The sequence below is a fragment of the Ictalurus punctatus genome, chromosome 7, assembly GCF_001660625.3.
Source record: "Ictalurus punctatus breed USDA103 chromosome 7, Coco_2.0, whole genome shotgun sequence".
In the NCBI taxonomy this organism is placed as follows: Eukaryota; Metazoa; Chordata; class Actinopteri; order Siluriformes; family Ictaluridae; genus Ictalurus; species Ictalurus punctatus.
The window spans coordinates 24,658,593-24,677,298 of NC_030422.2; the positions used below are offsets into that span (position 1 = coordinate 24,658,593).

The following is an 18,706-nucleotide window of genomic DNA, read 5'->3' on the forward strand; positions in this document are numbered from 1 at the left end:
TCTTAGGTCATAGCCTATTTGTACTAATACACTATATGGCCAAAAGAATGTGGACCATGAGCCTCACAGCCATGTTAGTGTTTCCTGAAACTGTTGGGATTTTGCAGGGTAATATTAATGATCAATTATTGGTGGAACTTTTCAGCAATCTTTAACACAGCAACAATCAGAATGCATGTGATTTATACACGCCAAACACCGATGTTTGGTGTCTCAGTGGGTGGATGGGTTGGGGGGGGGGTGTGTGTGTAAAAAGTTAGAATTGCAGTTCGGGGGGGGGTGCTGGGGGGTGGAAAGAAAGCAGAAGGTTCTGGTAATAAGTGGAGGAGTAGGTCCTTCTTGCCCTTTGTTTTTGTTTTCGTGGGGCTGTGACCCACAGTAGCCTGGTTCAGTAAACTGCTTATGCAAGACACTCGAGTCTGTGTCCCTGTGGAGAAGATGTTACAGTGTGCTGTAGCATTAAGATTTTCTTTCAGTGGAACTAAGCGGTCCAAACCTGTCCCTGTGCTGAAAGTGAGATCCATGAAGACATGGTTTGCCAAGGTTGGAGTGGAGAAACTTGAGTGTCCTGCACAGAGCCCTGACCTCAACCCCACTGAACACCTTTGGGATGAATTGGGTTGATAGTTGTGCACCAGGTCTTTGCACCTGGCTTCGGTGCCCAACCTCTTGCGGTTTTGTGTCTGAATGGGCATGAATCTTCATAGCCACATTCCAGAATCTAGTGGAAAGCTTTCCCAGAAGAGTGGAGGCTGTTATAGCAGCAAAAGGGCAGATAACTCAACAGTAATGCCCATGGCATTGAAATGGGATGTTCAATATTCAAGATGTCCACATACTTTTGGCCATATAGTCTGTTTTTCCGTTTATTTCTGTATGTTGCTTTGAAGAGTTTTTTGCTGAATGCTGTGAACATAAATGTAAAAACAGCCCTCTTGAAACCTGAAAGATTGCTTTGACACCACACAAGCATCCCAATCAAACTGAGATGATAAAATGAGTTTAAAGTTTATCTGGTTGCTTGATGAATCCGTTTAGGTCTGAATGAGATTACTGAGCCTAATGTTTGACCAACATCTTTTAAGTTGGGTGTGTGATTGCACATGACTAATCTAGGCTTGCTTATTTGTTAACTACATCACCTCACACCGCCCGTGCAAAACCAAAGAAACTTCACAGGGCGAACTTTTCTGAACAACTAAATGGAAATTTGGGGAAAATGTCATTTTTGGTTCCCTTAACAACGGTGATGCAGTGATGAGAATAGGACACAAAGTGCTGACAATATAACACTAAGTGTATCTGTAATGATCAAAGGTCATTTTGTACAGAGGTAATAAGAAAGCGGGAGGGAGAGGACATTGACTAATATGGTAAGGACACTAGATTTCCTCACTGATAAACGAAAAAATAATAAATAGCCCAAGAAATCAAGCCATCAAAGAAAACACTTTACATAACAGTCCCATGCACATAGACTAAATCACATTCTTATCCTCATCAACTTCACATATTGACATACGGACACAACTGGACACGTTCAGGTCTGATCGTTTATTTGCACCATACTATTCACTAGAGATGCAATAAAGCAACATTATAGCTCAGTTACAGAGGTCTGTATTACATTACAGGAGAGTAAGCATCCGTAATAATCTCTCCCTCTCTTTACCTCCCTCTCCCTCTCTCCTTCTCTTGAGCCACACATGATATTATGGAGATGCCAGTGATCCTGACCCTTTCTGGTCTTCAGACCTGCCTGATCCATCCTGATGATCTACCTCTGTATGGAGCTCTCATCAACTGGAGGCTACATTCTGCCACTGAGCACGACCCCAAGCAGTGCAGCCCGGAGATTGCTGAGGACAGTGCCTGTTGAAGAACCATGGAAATGGTTTTGGACCTCAATTTCACATGGACATTCTCGCTGTTGTTGCTGAAATTACCTCATATAATTTTGCACTCAAGTTGCCTTTAGTGAACAGTGGACTAGTACCACAAACAGACTTCATATAAAAACATAATTCACTTCCCTTTACTTTCACACCATCCGTTGTTACCCAGATGAGGACGGGTTCCCTTCTGAGTTTGGTTCCTCTCAAGGTTTCTTCCTCATATCATCTTAAGGAGTTTTTCCTCGCCCCCATCGCCACTGGCTCGCTCAGTAGGGATAAATTCACACGCTTAAAATCTGTATCCTGTATTTATATGTTACTGTAAAGTTGCTTTGAGACAATGTCCATTGTCAAAAGCGCTATACAAATAAAATTGAATTGAATTGTATTAGAACAGTTGTGTCCTGCGCAAAATAAGATATAGAAAAACAGTAGACTAATATTTTACTCAGTCGCACACTTATGCATGCGTATAAGTGCTAGTCAGTTGCGATGCACTCTTATCACATTATTTAGTCATTCCTTTCAGTAATTTCTTTCCCTTCATCCTGGTCAAGGTCATTGTGAATCCAGAGCAAATCCAGTGAATACTGGGTATGAACACTTGAGTAGTGGAAAAATGTCACCTGGATCTTCAGCTGCTCAGTGAGCCTGTGCCAATTGTAGCCTCTGATTCCTGTTCTTGGATGACAGAAGTGTGGTCTTTTCATGTAACGACATGCAAATACTTCGTTACTGTACTTAAGTACATTTTTCAGGCATATGTACTTTACTCAAGTAGAATTAATAGTGGATACTTTGAACTTTTACTACATTACATTTTGCAGCAAATATCTATACTTTCTACTCCACTACATTTCTACAATTTCCGTTACATATCATGATCACTTTTTTGGGAGCCAAAATGTATACATTTAAGGATAAGGAGAGCGTTTAAACCAATCAGGTTGGATCCCTTCTTCAACCAGAGCAGAGTGCACCTTTTGCAGCATTTGTAGCCTGACACTTGAAAAAATGGGTTCAGAAGAGGCACTCTCTCAGCCATCTGATATGTGCCACCCATGGCCCTATTTAAAAAAGTTATTCGAGATAACAGGTTCTAAGAATGACTCGAGGAGATTTCGGTGCATCCTTTGTCTCCCTCGAAAACATGAGTTGCTGGCTTTCAAGAATTTGCACTCAAATTTGAAGAAACATATTGAGGTAGAATGGTTTTACTATGCTTTAATTCAAATATAGATAGTTGTCATAGGTAACACATTAGGCAAGTACTTTACTTAAGTAAGGTAGTTAATGTGGTACTTTTATGTTTAGTAGAGTACATGTTTCTCTGGTAATTTGTACTTTTACTCAAGTACCAAGTTTGAGTACTTCCTCCACCACTGCTTGTTTTAAAACCACACACATGCTGCACTCATGACTTGCTTCCATAAGGTCATTAGGTCAACAACAAACAAGATAAGTGCGAGCTCAGCAAGGAGCAGATAGCCATGGCACACTACAGTATTCGCTCAAATAGGCTGTTTCATTGTACCATACCATGTAAATATTTAATCTGGGATTGAGAATGGTGTGAAGAAATTATGCCACTGCTGTAACACTACTGCTTTACATATATATGACCTGATGTTAGATAAATTGCCTTAAATCTTCAAGGTGTGTGTGCTGCTTTTTTCTTCAATTTAACCAAAATAAAAAAGGCAAAAAAGATAAATAAAATGCAGCTCTCTGGCCTACCAGCAAAATCACACTGACATGTAAGGAAATGAGCAGGAAGAAGCTACAAGCCCTGAAGGCTGCTTTAATATAAAGTGTTATCTTCTCGACCTGTGTCATAATGGAGATAATGTGTGTACTGCAAGGCTTCAGGGGAAAATGGCTTAGAAAAGCAGGGTTAGAGAGAATGAAAGAGCAACATGGAAATGAAAAGTTGCTTAAGAAGATGTGTGATTTCAATAAGTCTGGTGCAATTACTCTGCTCTTATACAGCTTATCCAGGTCATTAAGTGCATGGATCAGGCATGTTAGAGCAGAGAAAGCACTACACAATCCTGTGCTGTTCTACTGCCAGATCTGGATTTGCCACATCTGCATTACAAAACTGAGACATTAGCACAACGGAAACATAAAGAATGGCTGATAGGCACGAAGCCGACAAATTGGAGGAGTTTTGTAGGGCGGATTGTGAGTCATGATCATTGGAGTAAGATGTGATGTCCGGCCTTGGGTTTAAACTCCAACACATTGTCACTGATCAGCAACTCTTACAGGTGTAGATAAGGGAGTTACTCAGATTGATTATGACTCTGGTCTATATTCTCTCTCTGATTCATGCTACGCTTTCTTGGTAATAACAAGGCAGAGAAAGGTGCAGAGATTTGCAGGACAGATATGGGGTTAATAAATAACCAAAGCTTTTAAGCCCATTTGCTGCCCAGTGGCTGGAAAATAGATCCCAATAACATCAAGTAAAAACAGATTGAATTTTAGACACCTTCTGAAAGAATAGCAGCAGTCTTTCTGACTAATGGTTTGGAAAGATTTGCATATATTTATGTATTTATTTATTTAGTGCCTTATTTAACTAATGCCTTTCTTTCAACCTTTTATAAAAACAAAATAAAATAAAAAAACTTTAAGAAGTGGAAACAACACCTAAAATGAATATTGAGCGGAGGGAAAGGTTTTAAGATTTGAATGAAGCAATAGACGTCAGAGAGATTGGGAAGATTGGGGCAGGGCATTCCAGGACATTTGGAAATTGAGGCAAGCCTGGTGTGGGGTATTGCGTGTAGTCTGCTGCCAAAGAATTTGGGGTGCAAAATGGGATGCAAGGATGGATAAGCTGGTCCACTTTTTACTCAGATCTGCTGGCATCTTGGTTGAGAAACTAGCAAGGGCAGCTTTTCTTGCTTCGCTTTCTTGCTACCGCTGCGAAATCATATTCCTTGAATCAAGTACCATTGCTAGGAAGGAGCTTATTTTCCACACACACACACACACATACTTTAGTCCAGCCAGTATAAACGAAGGAACTCCAACTGCAGTAACAAACATGAACAAATACTTCTTAATTGGGTAGCACTTTGAAGTAGGGCACAATTTGAATAATTATGTGACCTGCTCTCGCATGGGTACCTCATTTAGAGCTAAACGAGCAGACTGTCTTCTCAGTGAGTTGCGCAAACGACCCAGTGTTGCTAAGCGGAGACAGATGGATGAAGAAGAATAAGGGGAAAAATAAGAAATGCGGCATGATGACTAAAGGGGTGCTTGTCTGTGCGTAAGAGAAAAAGACGTTGTTATGGAGTGACCTCGGCATGGGAAAGAGGAACATGTATATTTACAGAAAGAGACGAGGATGAAATCGAAAGATGAGTACAGAGAGTCTAGTTCCAAAGTGAGAAGCAGAGAAGGGGTTGAATGGGGGCGTGAGTGTTTTGGAGAGAGTGTAACCTGAGAAGTATGTTTACCATGCACAGGGACATGTGCTCTAGGAAGAAGGTTTCCAAGAAGACATCTTTCCCCAGTGACTTTGTATTTAGTGTAATCTTACCGTGTATGTCTGGCCAAAGGCAATGTTGATGATGCATGTAGCTCCCTGTTTCTATATTTGTGTTAGTGTGTGTATTTGCGTGACGTGTTATACGTTCTGTTGCAGTTTAGATTCAGATCCATCTGCTACACTCCTGTTCCTTTTTAGCTTGTGGGTGTGTGGGTGCGAGTGATTTTGTTTATGAGTTGAAGGGTAATGTAGTGTGGCTTTCTGTTTGTGTGTTTGTGTGTGAGTTTAATAAGCTTAAGGTTGCATCTGATTGCCTTTCTCTTTGTGTTGTGTGTGTTTTTGTGCCTGAGGTCCACCAGACAGTTGCTATGCCATTAATCACAGCATTCACTAGTATGTTAATGGGAGAGAATATTTGATTAATGTGAATATGTGTGTTTATTTGTAAGCATTTGTATGACTAAACCTTTGATGGTCATTCACACACACACTATAATTATTGAGTCAAAGCCCTTGGCCTTGTTTGTCCACACCTTCGTCTGTGTCTGTGTTTACCTAGCTTCTATTTTTTGGGGGGGCTAAATTTGTATACTCTTAGATCAGAGAATTGTGTCTCGGACTTGTTGTTTTAATCTAAGAATAGTTCTTCACATTGTTTCCTAGTCATCATTGTGCAGTCCAACTGTGCCGCTTTCCTTTAATGTGACCGCAGACAGCTGTTTCGCTGTTTCTCAGATTGATCGCTTCATGTTAGTGACTGCTCTGTGAATGAGTGTGAATGCTTTCATCACGCACCCAATTGTTAAGATGTGTTCAACATAACAGCCTATTGAAAATTAATGATTTGCTCTTTGTTTGTTTTCATTAGGCTGATGGAGGTGCTATAGCGTAATGGTTTTGATTAATTGCAGAGTGTAAATGGGATTTTTTTTTTTTTTTTTTGGGGGGGGGGGGGGGGGGGTTGTATTGAGGGTCAATCATACAGACAGTTACAGAGTATATGGGACACACTGCAATTGTGATTGTGTCTTGCAGAAAAGTAATCAGTGTTGAGTGGTGATTTGGCCACATGCAAAGTGGATATTTTCCCAGCCTGTCCACAAGTGTTTTATTCCTGTTATACCACAGGAATATGCCAACAGTGTGTGTTTTTATTATTATTATTATTATTATTATTATTATTATTAATAATTAAAGACCAGCATGTCAACTATTTACCAGTCTTTAGTTATATTTAATGTAAAATGAAACAAGTTAGCTCCTGTTATCATTTATGTTACTGCAGCTACAAACAGTCTTTCTAAAAGTGTAGCACCAACTGTAGCACTATAATCTTATCAAAAACTAGCGGCTTCTGCTTGCGAACAGTTCAGGAACCATGTAAAAGCATTTTCTAAACTCTGGAGTCCTCAGCGAGGAAAGGGAAATGAATTTAATGTGTTAAATGATCATTTCTTTTGTTATTTGCCATACTTTGTGCTAGCTAGTTATCATGATGCTAGTTAGTATGTAAAGCTGCGACAGTCCGTCTTCTAGCTACTAAACTCCTGCTCCTACTTCTAGTACATGGGAACATTTGTGGAACAGTGATGGTTTAGAAATAAAAAGACAGTACAACTGATTGACGTGTGATGTAATACAGATCAACAGTGTGGTTTCTGAAGGAAACCTAGCATTATCGTTAGATATCAACCAACTGATTGCTACGACCTGAAGGGAAACCCAGACCTTATGTATATCAAAGATATATGCATATTAAGCTTTTTGATATATTCTGTTGATTAGTTTGATACAATTTCATTTGAGTATTTTAGATTATGATTATACTCAAAATTGTACATTTTGTCATATTTTTGCCAAACCTGCCAGGGATCTACATTACTTGTTTGTGAACTTCAGATTAGAATTAAGACATAATTTATTTAATTCCAAGCACTTCACACTTCACTGTCCTACTTCCACCAGGATGGGGGCTCTTCTTATTGCCCTTGTTCCTGTACATCAGTAACAGCGTCTCCAGACCCCTCACCACAGCCTCAACAGGAACGGTGACAGGCCTGCATATCCTAAGTTTAACATCTTTGGTGCAGCTATAACAACCTTGACCTGAAATAACTAAAGACCGTGGAGTTTACAAAACACTGAGGTCTGAGCACCCTGAGCACACACACTTGACAAACAAAAAGCAAGACAATGATAAAGGCCTAACAGTAAAAATTGGTAGATGTTTAACAGATGTGTTGAAATATTTTTCCTGTGGTCTTTAGTGGGCGCGGCACACCTCCTTCACATATGACTGGAACCTAATATTGATTTCACTGCGAAAAAGCCGAGAACGCCAGACGTGCCTTAGGAGCAGATCTACAAAACCACCAAATATGAGCACTCTCAGTTAAGAAGCAGTGGGAAATATCATCGCTGACCCTCACACCTTGGACACCGCATATTTGAAGTGTTTCCCTCTAGCAGATGCTTTAAAATGATGTGCACACAAAAAAATGACCAGACTCATGAATGTGTAATCCGCCCGCACATGTAATGTCAATCTGCAGTAGTTTGTATATGGGTCAAGAGCAAAAATGATTTTTGTAAAACAGGTTAATTAGATAACGTAAATTAGTTTAATTAAGCTGTTTAAAAATTATTTTTATCTTTGACGCATATATTAATACTCATCCAGCTATTACTATTACTGTCAACAACTATCCAGCTATTACTGTTTTTTTTTATTATTAAACTAAAATAAAATAAGCATTATTCTTGTTACAAGTTTTGCTGATACTTTTTTGTGACTTCATTTTTTAAATTAGTGTTATAAATATATATTAGATAATTATTCTGAATGACAATTTTGCATTGTACATTGTAAATTGCATTGTTTCTGGCATAATATACACAATTTGGAAAAAAAAAATAATTATGAGACAAGAGACAATTAAGAGTTATAAGATATGCAGCATTTACGGTAGGCATATTAATGATCCTACATTAAGTTTTTACTTTAAGGAATTATTTTTGTCTTTGACCCATATATGGTATAAACAAAATAAAAGTAAAAACAAAAAAATAAGAATAAAATAAAATCATTTTTCTTGTAATAAGTCAAGAGAATTTCTCTGTAGGCTTTGCTGAATGGATGCTGAGTAAACAAATCATGGGAGATGAGGTTATGTTTAATTATTCAGCAAACCATTCAAAGTAGGACTATTAAAAACAACTAGAGTACATGCAGTATAATCAATGAGACACAAATCATTAAACTTGAACCGCAGGATATTTGGTATGTTTTGAATAATTGCACTTTGTTTGTGTTGTAGAGTCAGAGGCGGTCCTAGTTCAGAAAAATCCAGCTTATTGAAACATTTCTCTGAGGTAATGCCAGGGGCACTCATCTGCAATTTCCACACTGTAGTCCTGTGGATTATCCAACTTCAAATGCACAAAGATAACTGTAGCACTAACTCGATTGTGTAGCATGAGAGGGTCACCACAGATGATGTATTTTCAGTTTTTCTTCTACGTTCTGAAGATGAGTGAATGAATGAATCAAAATACCATAAAATAATATTATTATTCTTGCATTTTATTGCAAATTCTTCTTCTTCGTGGCTTAGTAGTTAGCATGTTTGCCTCGCACCTGCGGAGTTGGGGGCTTGAATCCCGCCTCCATCTTTTGTGTGTGGAGTTTGCATGTTCTCCCCGTGGTTCGAGCGTTTCCTCCGGGTACTCCGGTTTCCTCCCACAAGGACATGCACTGTAGGCTGATTGGCATTTCCAAATTGTCCGTAATGTGTGAATGTGTGTGTGATTGTGCCCTGCGATGGATTGGCGCCCCGTCCAGGGTGTCCCCCGCCTTGTGTCCTGAGTCCCCTGGGATAGGCTCCAGGCTCCCCATGACCCTGCATGATAAGCGGTATGGAAAATAGATGGATGGATGGAATTATTCTTGCTATCCAACAAATTCTGTTTATACTTTTTCTGACTTCTTGCTTGAATGACAACGTTGCTCTTTAGATTTTTTTTTCTAACATTATTTGTTAGGTTAGCATGTATATTTTTATTAGAAACATTATGAGACAACAGAGAGCTGAATGTGATATTTACAGTACACATATTCATAATTCTCTGTAAAGTGAATATATTAAAAATACACTTCACCTACGCTCACATAATATTATTATATTATAATTACGTTATCATTTCTGCTCTTTTATCATACCTTAGTCTACTGGTGCTGTTGTGTGATAGTGTCCTTTTTTTGAAGCTTTGTGGTTGCATTCATCAGAGCGGTTTATATTTTTGCATTAGAAGGATTAGTGTGTTGCATGTGAACTAGATTCTGAGTTTCCTGTGTGTGTGTGTGTGTGTGTGTGTGTGTGGGTGTATGATTTTGAGTGCATGTATATTAAACTGTACGGTATATCTGCAGCTGTACTCAGCGTGAATCTCCTAATCCAGCTGTTACGCTCAGTAGGTGTATTCTGCCCTTGAAGACTTTTGAACACAGTGTACGTTATCTCTCTCTGTTTTCATCTTTCACCGCCGGTTCTTTCCGTGACTGGCTCAATCCAGTTCCCTCTGCTTCTTCCCTTTCCTCAGGCACGCTACAACCCCTCCACCCTCGACTCTCCTGTCTGTCTGCCTGTCTGTCTGAATGTGTGGTAATTCTGTAGTCAGCAAACTGACAAATGGTTCAACAGCAGAAATAAGTGTAGGAGTCTGACTTTATTTTTTCTATGCACTGGGTCGAATTTTTGTGTGTGTCTTCCCAGTGTATATGTGGTTAAGTTTCCCATGCTGCCCCTCACCTGGATTTTAACACACAGGGTTTTTAAATGACAGTGAGGCTCCTGTGTGTGTGTGTGTGTGTGTGTGTGTGTGTGTGTGTGTGTGTGTGTGTGTGTGTACATGTACGTGCTAAACTGTGTCTGTGGATATATTTAATCACACCAACATCTCTCTCTTTCCGCAGCAGCTTCGTGCTGGTCATGGTCCAGGTGAATAAGGATCTTATCCCGGGAACACGGTGTGAGAATAATCTATACGGTTGCTGATGCAACTGTCAGTGGCGTATTACAGCATCAGTGTGTGGGCGTGGATCTGCATCCAGCCGCAGAGCTAATGAAATATTCATTTGCACACGTCACACTGCTCTAACAAGCCAACATTATCAACAGAAGATACTCACATGAAAACACACCAGTAAGGTGGTGTATTAATGAATGTACTGTATTAGTGTACATTTTTCTATGGCTTGCATGATCTGTGTAATGGCTGTGTGTGTTTCCTTCCAGTTTTAATTCCAATCCCAGTAAATGAACTATAGATCACAATTTTATTTAAAAAAAAAAAAAAGAAGGTTAATCGTATACTACTCAGTCCAGTAAAAATACTTTACACGAGACCTTTTTCACAACCCTGTCCTAAACATATCATTGATAATGTCATATGCTGTCATGAATTGCAATGACAATTTTCATTAAGTGATTTTAGTGACATGTGACAACGATACCAGCAATGTTACATCATTAACAATGATATAATATTAATTTTTTTCCCTTTCTCTATCAGTTCTGGGACAATTTTTAAAATGTCTAAGAAGCACTAATGGGGCTTGTTAGCACAAATATCATGACAAGCCATTAATAATGGTTTGCACTTATATGTTTTTTTTTTAACCTTAGCATTTACACTGGATCTCATTTACCCATTCACATACACACATTCACACACCAATGGTAGCAGATCTGCCATGTAAGGCGGTAACTTGCCATCACGAGCAACTTGGGGTTCAGTGTCTTGCCCAAGGGCACTTTAGTAAGTAGAGTCACATGGTCCGGGAATCAAACCGCCAACGCTGCGATTAGTGGACGACCCGCTCTACCACCTGAGCTGCAATAACGTTGCCATAGATAAAGCCGTGAATGACCTCATAACCTTTTCATGCACTCATCTAACTGGTGTAAACGCTATATCCTGGTTAGGCTCTTGATGGATCAGGAACACAGGGAACAAAACCAGAATACACCCTGCCTGAGACACCAGGGCACCATGCACAAATATGCATGCAGATTATTTTTTATGGGGTCAAAGTGAAGGATGTAACACTTTACCATCACACCCGTATTTGCTTGTTGAACATCCCATTCCAGATTTAGTACCCCTGTGCTATTATTATGACCTCCACTCCACACTGGGAAGGCTTTCCATTAAACTTTGGCACGTGGTTTTGGGAATTTGTGTTCATTCAGCCTCAAGTGCATTATTGAGGTCAGGCAAGGCACTGATGTTGGGTGAGGAGGTCTGGAGCACAGTCGGCATTTCAGTTCATCCCAAAGATGTTCAGTGGGGTTGAGGTCAGAATTCTGTGCAGGACACTCGAGTTCTTCCACTCTAACCTTGGTAAATCATGTGTTTATGGAGCTCAGGTTGTGCACAGGGGCATCGTCATCCTGGAACAGGTTTGGGTCTCTTAATTACAGTGAAGGGAAATTATAATGCTACAGCATACAAAGACGTTCTATTCAATTGTGTGCTTCCAACAGTTTGGGGAAGAAGCACATATGGCTGTCATGGTCAGGTCTCCATTTACTTTTGGTCATATAGCTGTCATGTGGGCAGGAGTGGGAGGGTTTCTTTAAAAATGCATTCCATTACTGTTACAAATTACTTCATAAAATATGCATTCAGTAACATAATTCAAGTATCACAATATGAAAGCAATGTAATCTGATTAGTTTTGGATTAATTCAAGGTCACATATGTAAATAAAGTCAAGAGAAACGCAATATGATCTAAAATACTTTTATTTAGAGCTAATTTCAGAGATTAAAAGCATATTCAAAGTTTGGATTTGTTTTAAATAAATAAATAAATAAATAAATAAAATCTCATGGTCCCTGATGCGGGTAACATTACATCACAAAAGCATTTCAGAGAACAATGTGTGTTCATTTCTTCCAGATTAACTTTCCGCAAGATTTATTCGTGCGTGCACCAGGAGGTTGCGCATGTGAGCCTCGACTGGCAGGAGAGAACCAGAACTATAATCTAGCAGTTGTCTATATGGTGTTATGTCAACATATTCATTTTGTTTTACTGTAAATAATAAAAAAAAATTAATTCTGATAGTGTTCCCATTTTTTACTAAATGTTCCTGTAATCTGATTACTTTGTTTTTAGACGTAACCGTAACAGATTACAGTTACCAGTTTTTTGTATCCTGATTACGTAACGCCGTTACATGTACTCCGTTACTCCCCGAGCCTGCGTGTGGGTGACATGGTAGTGTAGTGGGTAGTGTTGCTGCTTTACAGCTCCATGGTTCAATCCTGAGCTTGGTGTACTGTCTGTGTGAGCTTCCTCCATTGTATTATTCTCCAAAATTTTGCCGGTAAGTGGATTGGCTATAGTGTGAATGAGTGTGTTCATGGTGTCATGTGGTGGACTGGTGTCCCCCCTGGGATAAGCTCTGGATCCACCATGACCCTTATTAGGATAAAGCACTTCCTGGTGATGAATGAATGAATGAATGAATGAATGAATGAATGAATGAATGAATGAATGAATGAATGAATGAATGAATGAATGAATGAATGAATGAATGAATGAATGAATGAATGGATGAATGAATGAATGAATGAATGAATGAATGAATGAATGAATGAATGGGCACTCTCATGACAATAAATATGGTGACAGCTATTACTGAGACTCACCAGTAATAGTAACACGACATGATATACAAATAAACATAAACCATCATACCAACTACTCACAGCTTATTATATCTGCCATGACACATGTCAGTGTTTTAAGTGTTTAACTGTAAGGTCTTGTGTGTTCAGATTTGTCGAGAGTGTTTGGCACATCCAGTAGATGGAGCCAGTGGAATGCAAATAATCACCTTTATAACATCTTGTAAGTTTAAGCATAGTCCTAGAGCAAATTTCTCTGTAATTCTCTATATTCTCAGTAAATCTCACTAAAAATGCTGCTTAAAAAAAGGAAGGAAGAATGCAGACTATTTGAACCCTTGTAGTATGCAAATAAAATCTAATCTCACTAACTTTGCGTGAATGAAAATAATAATTTCATCTAGCCTAGGATGTCATTTGTGATGGTATCTGATAAACCACATGAAGGATTTTAAAAATTCTGGTTAAATTCTGTATTCATGATTAATCTGATGTTTAATAAGATGATTGCTTTTCTAAATAAACCCAGTAAAACGAGTATCTCATTCTTCAGCTGTGGGCATGGAGAACATTGGGATCATTAACATTCATAAAGTTGTAGCTTTATTAATATATTATCTGTGCTGGTGTAAATGTGTGACTCAGAGAAGTTTAGTCGCGTGATTGATCTAACTTATATTTCAGGTGTTATCATCATGTTGCACAGAGGACAGAGGCAATGCAACCCGCTTCAGAAAAAGACTGGTGAATATAATAACGTCTCCATGAAACAATGTGTAGTAAAAGAGCAAAGGTGACCCTGCCCTTCATCATGCAGTAATTACAACTCTTTATAACCCAATAAAATTCAGTTTTTATGACCATATAGAGGTTTTGTCAAGCGATTTACTTAAGCATAAATTACAGATGGTTGTATAAATACGTTAAGTTGCCCGAGTAATTAGTGACCTGTGGATCTTTTATCAAATCATAAAATTTCTCTGTATGCTTTGCTGAGTGGTTGCTGAGTAAACAATCATGGGGAGATGAGGTTATTCCTATGATTTGTTCAGATATTCAGCAAACCATTTAAAGAAAGATGATTAAAACAGCTTGAATACATGCAGTATAATTAATAAGGCACAATTTATTCAACTTAAACTGCAAAATATTTGGGGCAGTGGTGGCTACTACTCAGGGGAAAGTCAGTGGGTTTGAGCAGCAGCACTGCCAAGCTGCCACTGTTGGGCCCTTGAGCAAGGCCCTTAACCCTCTCTGCTCCAGGGGCACCGTATCATGTCTGACCCTGTGCGCTGACCCCAGATTCCTAACATGCTGGGGTATGCAAAGAAAAGAATTTCACTCTGCTGTGATATACATGTGATCAATAAAGACTCATTATCATTATCATATTTTGTATGTTGTAAAGTCTAAATAAAAATGTAAGGTGTGAAAACATTTATTTTTTTCTTGGAAATGTAATTAAGTACGATTACAAGCATTCAACTTCAGTAATACTCAAGTAAAGCATAAATGCACTACAGTACAACTTAAGTATAATAATGAAGTTCAATATCTCATGTAATTTTCCACCCCTGTCTGTAGAGATATTGCTGCTTCACACCCAGTGTTCCTGGGATAGGCTCCAAGTGAATTACCGAAGTTGAGCGAATGAATAAATCACCTGGGGGATTTTTTTTTTCCTGTGAATATTTTATTAAAATTACAAGCAATTCTTGCTGAACTCTGTCAGAGAGGATTGCAACTTTATGTTCCAAGATTTTGGATGCAGTTTTGAAATAGTTTTCAAAATTATACATATCAGATTTAGACTTAGACTTAGATTTAGACTGTGCAAACGTTTGCAATTGTTTAAACTGTTGCTAATAATTTAGTTTCGAATGAATTTATTTGTTCGTTTCTATGTTTTCTCCTAAGGCTAAACAAACCTTTGCATTTGATCATATAAACAGAAATAAAGACGGTTTTGGCTATCACGTGTGTTAATGGGAAGCGAAGATCATGCTGTGTCAATGGTTTTGTGGTTGAAATCGCTGATTAAACTTGTCTAAACAGCTTCCAGGCTAGTTTGATAAGCAGTACTTCATTGCTTCTAGTGGATTATGAATGAGCTGGATAAACTTGACAAGAATCTAATGAGGACAAATGTAGCCCTGAGTTGAGCATGAGCTGAAAAAGTGCTGAATGTGTAAACCTGTGTTCCAACAACAACCTCTTCAGCTACTTCTCCCATGCAGTTGTGGTGGAAGGCAAATAAAAGGAAGAGCTGACAACAGCTTTGACGATTAAGGACTGCTGGTCTTTCATTAATGACTTTTTTTTTTTGGATGAATGACAATGTTGGATCTTGCCTGAATAAATTGGAAGACGTTGATGTAATTATCACCACGTTGCATGAATGTCTTCTAGTTTTCACCCATGAATGTTATATATTATTTCACAGCATGTGTCTCTAGAGGACACAAAAAATAATGGCCACATCAAGCAAAGATAGACCATAATTGACCCTATGAGCTTAACTCTAAGAAGGGATCCAATATTTTGGGTCATTGGGATCTGATTATTGGATTGTTGGTGATGGATTTAATAAAGCTATTACTATAACTCTATAGATTTCCAAAATGTTTGCATACTTCAAAAAAAAAAACCCAAAAAAACCCAACAACAACAACAACTGCACAGAGATTTCAGTTAATGTCTCTGAGGAAGTGATACTTTAAAAATGATGCTTTCATCAAACCTGACCACAGTATAGCTCATAGTGAGATTCCTGACTTATAGTACCAATTAAAATGCAAAGCTCTGTCGAGTTCTTCTACAGTCATTTTAATTGCTGTCTAGTTTTGACACGTGGAGCTCTTGAAGAAGTGGATTCAAATGGGATGCGCTTTACACCGTCAGGAAAGAGTTGCTTGAAAGAGCTAGAGACCGTCCAAAGGATAAAATAGTCTTCCTTAAAAACAGTGATGGACTTCTTGTCCTTTTCAGATACAGTAACATGTCTCGCTTTGAGCCAAAGGGACCAAAAAAGCAGCTAGTCAGCTAAAGAGAAGACCTGCTGATGATGACAGCCCTCATATAAATCAGCACTTTTCAAACTTTTTGTAGCCAGGGACGCCTTTAACTATATAAAAAATAATATCCACTGACCCCTGAATAAAGATTTATTTCATGAACAAAATCCTATTCAAATATTAGGATAGTTATTAGAGCCATAGACTTTCTGTTCATGAATTTTCCACGGCCAGAACATATTGCATTCGAGTTGATATGATTTATCAGCAGACTTATTTTAGAGAGTTACTCGGGGTTTGGATTAAACCCATTTAAATTAAGCGATCAGTCAAACAGGCTGGAAAACAGAACTAAATATTAAATACAATAGCTTTGTTTGAACTGTTATTTCTACCACTGTAGCTTAATCTCAAAATAATAATATTAATGATATTACTACTACTACTATTACTACTACTACTACTACTACTACTACTACTACTACTAATAATAATAATCAAAACAACAGAACTCCTGGCTATGCTTCACAGACCCCACTTTGAGAAGAACTGATAAAGTATTAGTACAATGAGCAGCGGATAACTAGAGAACTATGGTCCACAAGTTGAAGACATGATCAGGCCTATTATCATGCACGCTTAACAACAGGAATTGCAGGTTTAAAGGAAGCAACAAATCTCTAATATGGTTATTCTCTATTCTATTCATCTCACTGCCATCCACTGGGCAAAAACAGTAAACACAAATGTCATACACTCCTGCATTCCTCTATACACAATGGACTCCAAAAGTCTAAGACCCCAGTGAAAATCTAGGATTTTTTACAATTTAAAATGGGAAATAATAAGTATTGTGAAATATTTCATACAAAGAAAGTACATTTTCAATATTTTAAATATTTAATACTCAAGAATCGGCATTATTTAGACCTCTGTTTAACTAGAAGCAAATATGTGATAAAGACAGTTTTATGTTCTTTGCACAAAAGGTCAGATTTTCCTCATGGCTAATCTCAGCTATTGAAGAACGTGTTCAGACGAAGCTCTGATGGATTAGATCTAAACTGGATCATAAAGGTTTGCACAAACTTGTGGAGTCCATGCCAGCTCGAGTGCACAGTCATTAAAGTAAATGGAATGTACCAAAAAAGAAGAAACTCTGAAATTCCTGAAAATATTTCAAAGATTTTATTTTCCCCTCAAGCTCTTGGCAGTAATATAATTTGTAATGAAAATTGTTGTATTAAATTAGAAAAGAGTGCAACGTAGAAGCAGTTTCCCTAGTGCTCTCAGACTTTTGGATCTTCTGTTTGTAGACTAAGTAAGGAATAAAGTATGCTGGTTATGAGAAAATAATCAAAAATTATTTTCGGGGGAGGTGATGCATTCTGACTCAAAGAGTTACTGTTACTACCCTGAAGATTATTTTCCAATTACAGCATGTCCTAAAATGTTTAATTACTGTTATATGTACCAAAGCAATTAACCAATAATTACCATTTTTACTTAACTAAAGAGTGACACAGCATACATTTAACCATTTACCAAACAAAGTAGTTCCGGTTCTCACTTAAAGTGCACCTATTATGGTTTTGAAGCGTGCCTAATTTTATTTTAAAGGTCTCATTCAATAGATTTACACGCATGTAAGGTCAAAAAAACATTTTAACATGCTCATAATTTAAACTGCAGCATTACATTTTCTCCCCCCAGTTTCACAAACGACTCGTTCAATGATCCGTTCTAAAGGATTCACTCTAAACTCCTCCTTTCAGAGAGCATACTCTGCTCTGATTGGTCAGATGTCCCAGTCTGTTGTGATTGGTCTACCGCTGTCAGCGAGCAGCCGATGAAGACCAGAGGTGGGGCTTTTTGGTACAAACCTACGTAGATTTGTACAGGAAGTAAGTCTGGAATTTCTAATGACTCGTTCCAGCTGTTCAGAATCGATTCCTTCTTTTGGGAGTCAATAACTCTGTTTTTAGTGCGCTTTGATTTTTGAAACTTTGAGACATTTTTACATTCACTAACAGCTATGTGTATAACACGCTACATGAAAGTATAATATTTGAAAAGAATATAATAGGTGCATTTTAAGTTATAGCAGCTGAAAACTAATTTCTCTGCCAGCCTCCTAAAGTTAGTAAGAGGAAAAAAGTGCAGCTTGTCATGTTATTGGGAAACAAGAAAGTCCGACTGTGGTGGAAAACCCACTGATGTACCAATGATTTTGTACACATGTGAAGACTGAATTTATTCTATATATTCCTTAATCTTTAAAATATAGAGTACATCTCAAAATATTGATGTCTGCTGTAGTGTCTGAAGACACGGTTAACTCAGTCTGTATTTGACTTGTGTTGCTTTTTCTACTAATGCGAAACAGACTCCGAATCCGTAACTGTTTTTTTTCTCTCTCTAAAAATAAAAATGAGGTCATGCCCTAAACAGTTCATTTTTCTTCCACATCATTTGAACTATTTCAGTAATGCAATTGAAATCACATACCATGTAGCGTCAGATAAAGCTTGTTTGAATCAGCAGAATCACAGCCAACAAGTGATGAAGCCGTGAGAGTTTGTTAGCAACACACCT

At 38.1% G+C, this 18,706-nt stretch overlaps 1 long non-coding RNA gene across 2 annotated transcripts; it reads left to right on the forward strand.

Moving 5' to 3' along the window:
- Positions 1-5,127: 5,127 nt before the first annotated feature.
- Positions 5,128-8,696, forward strand: LOC108267956 (uncharacterized). 2 transcript variants are annotated; one of them, XR_001813213.3, is made up of 4 exons: positions 5,128-5,643; positions 6,436-6,541; positions 7,366-7,546; positions 7,668-8,696. It is a non-coding gene; the product is annotated as an uncharacterized LOC108267956 (long non-coding RNA). The 2 variants fall into 2 exon arrangements; XR_001813214.3 differs by lacking the exon at positions 6,436-6,541 and having other exon boundaries at positions 5,187-5,643.
- The last annotated feature ends 10,010 nt before the right edge of the window (positions 8,697-18,706 follow it).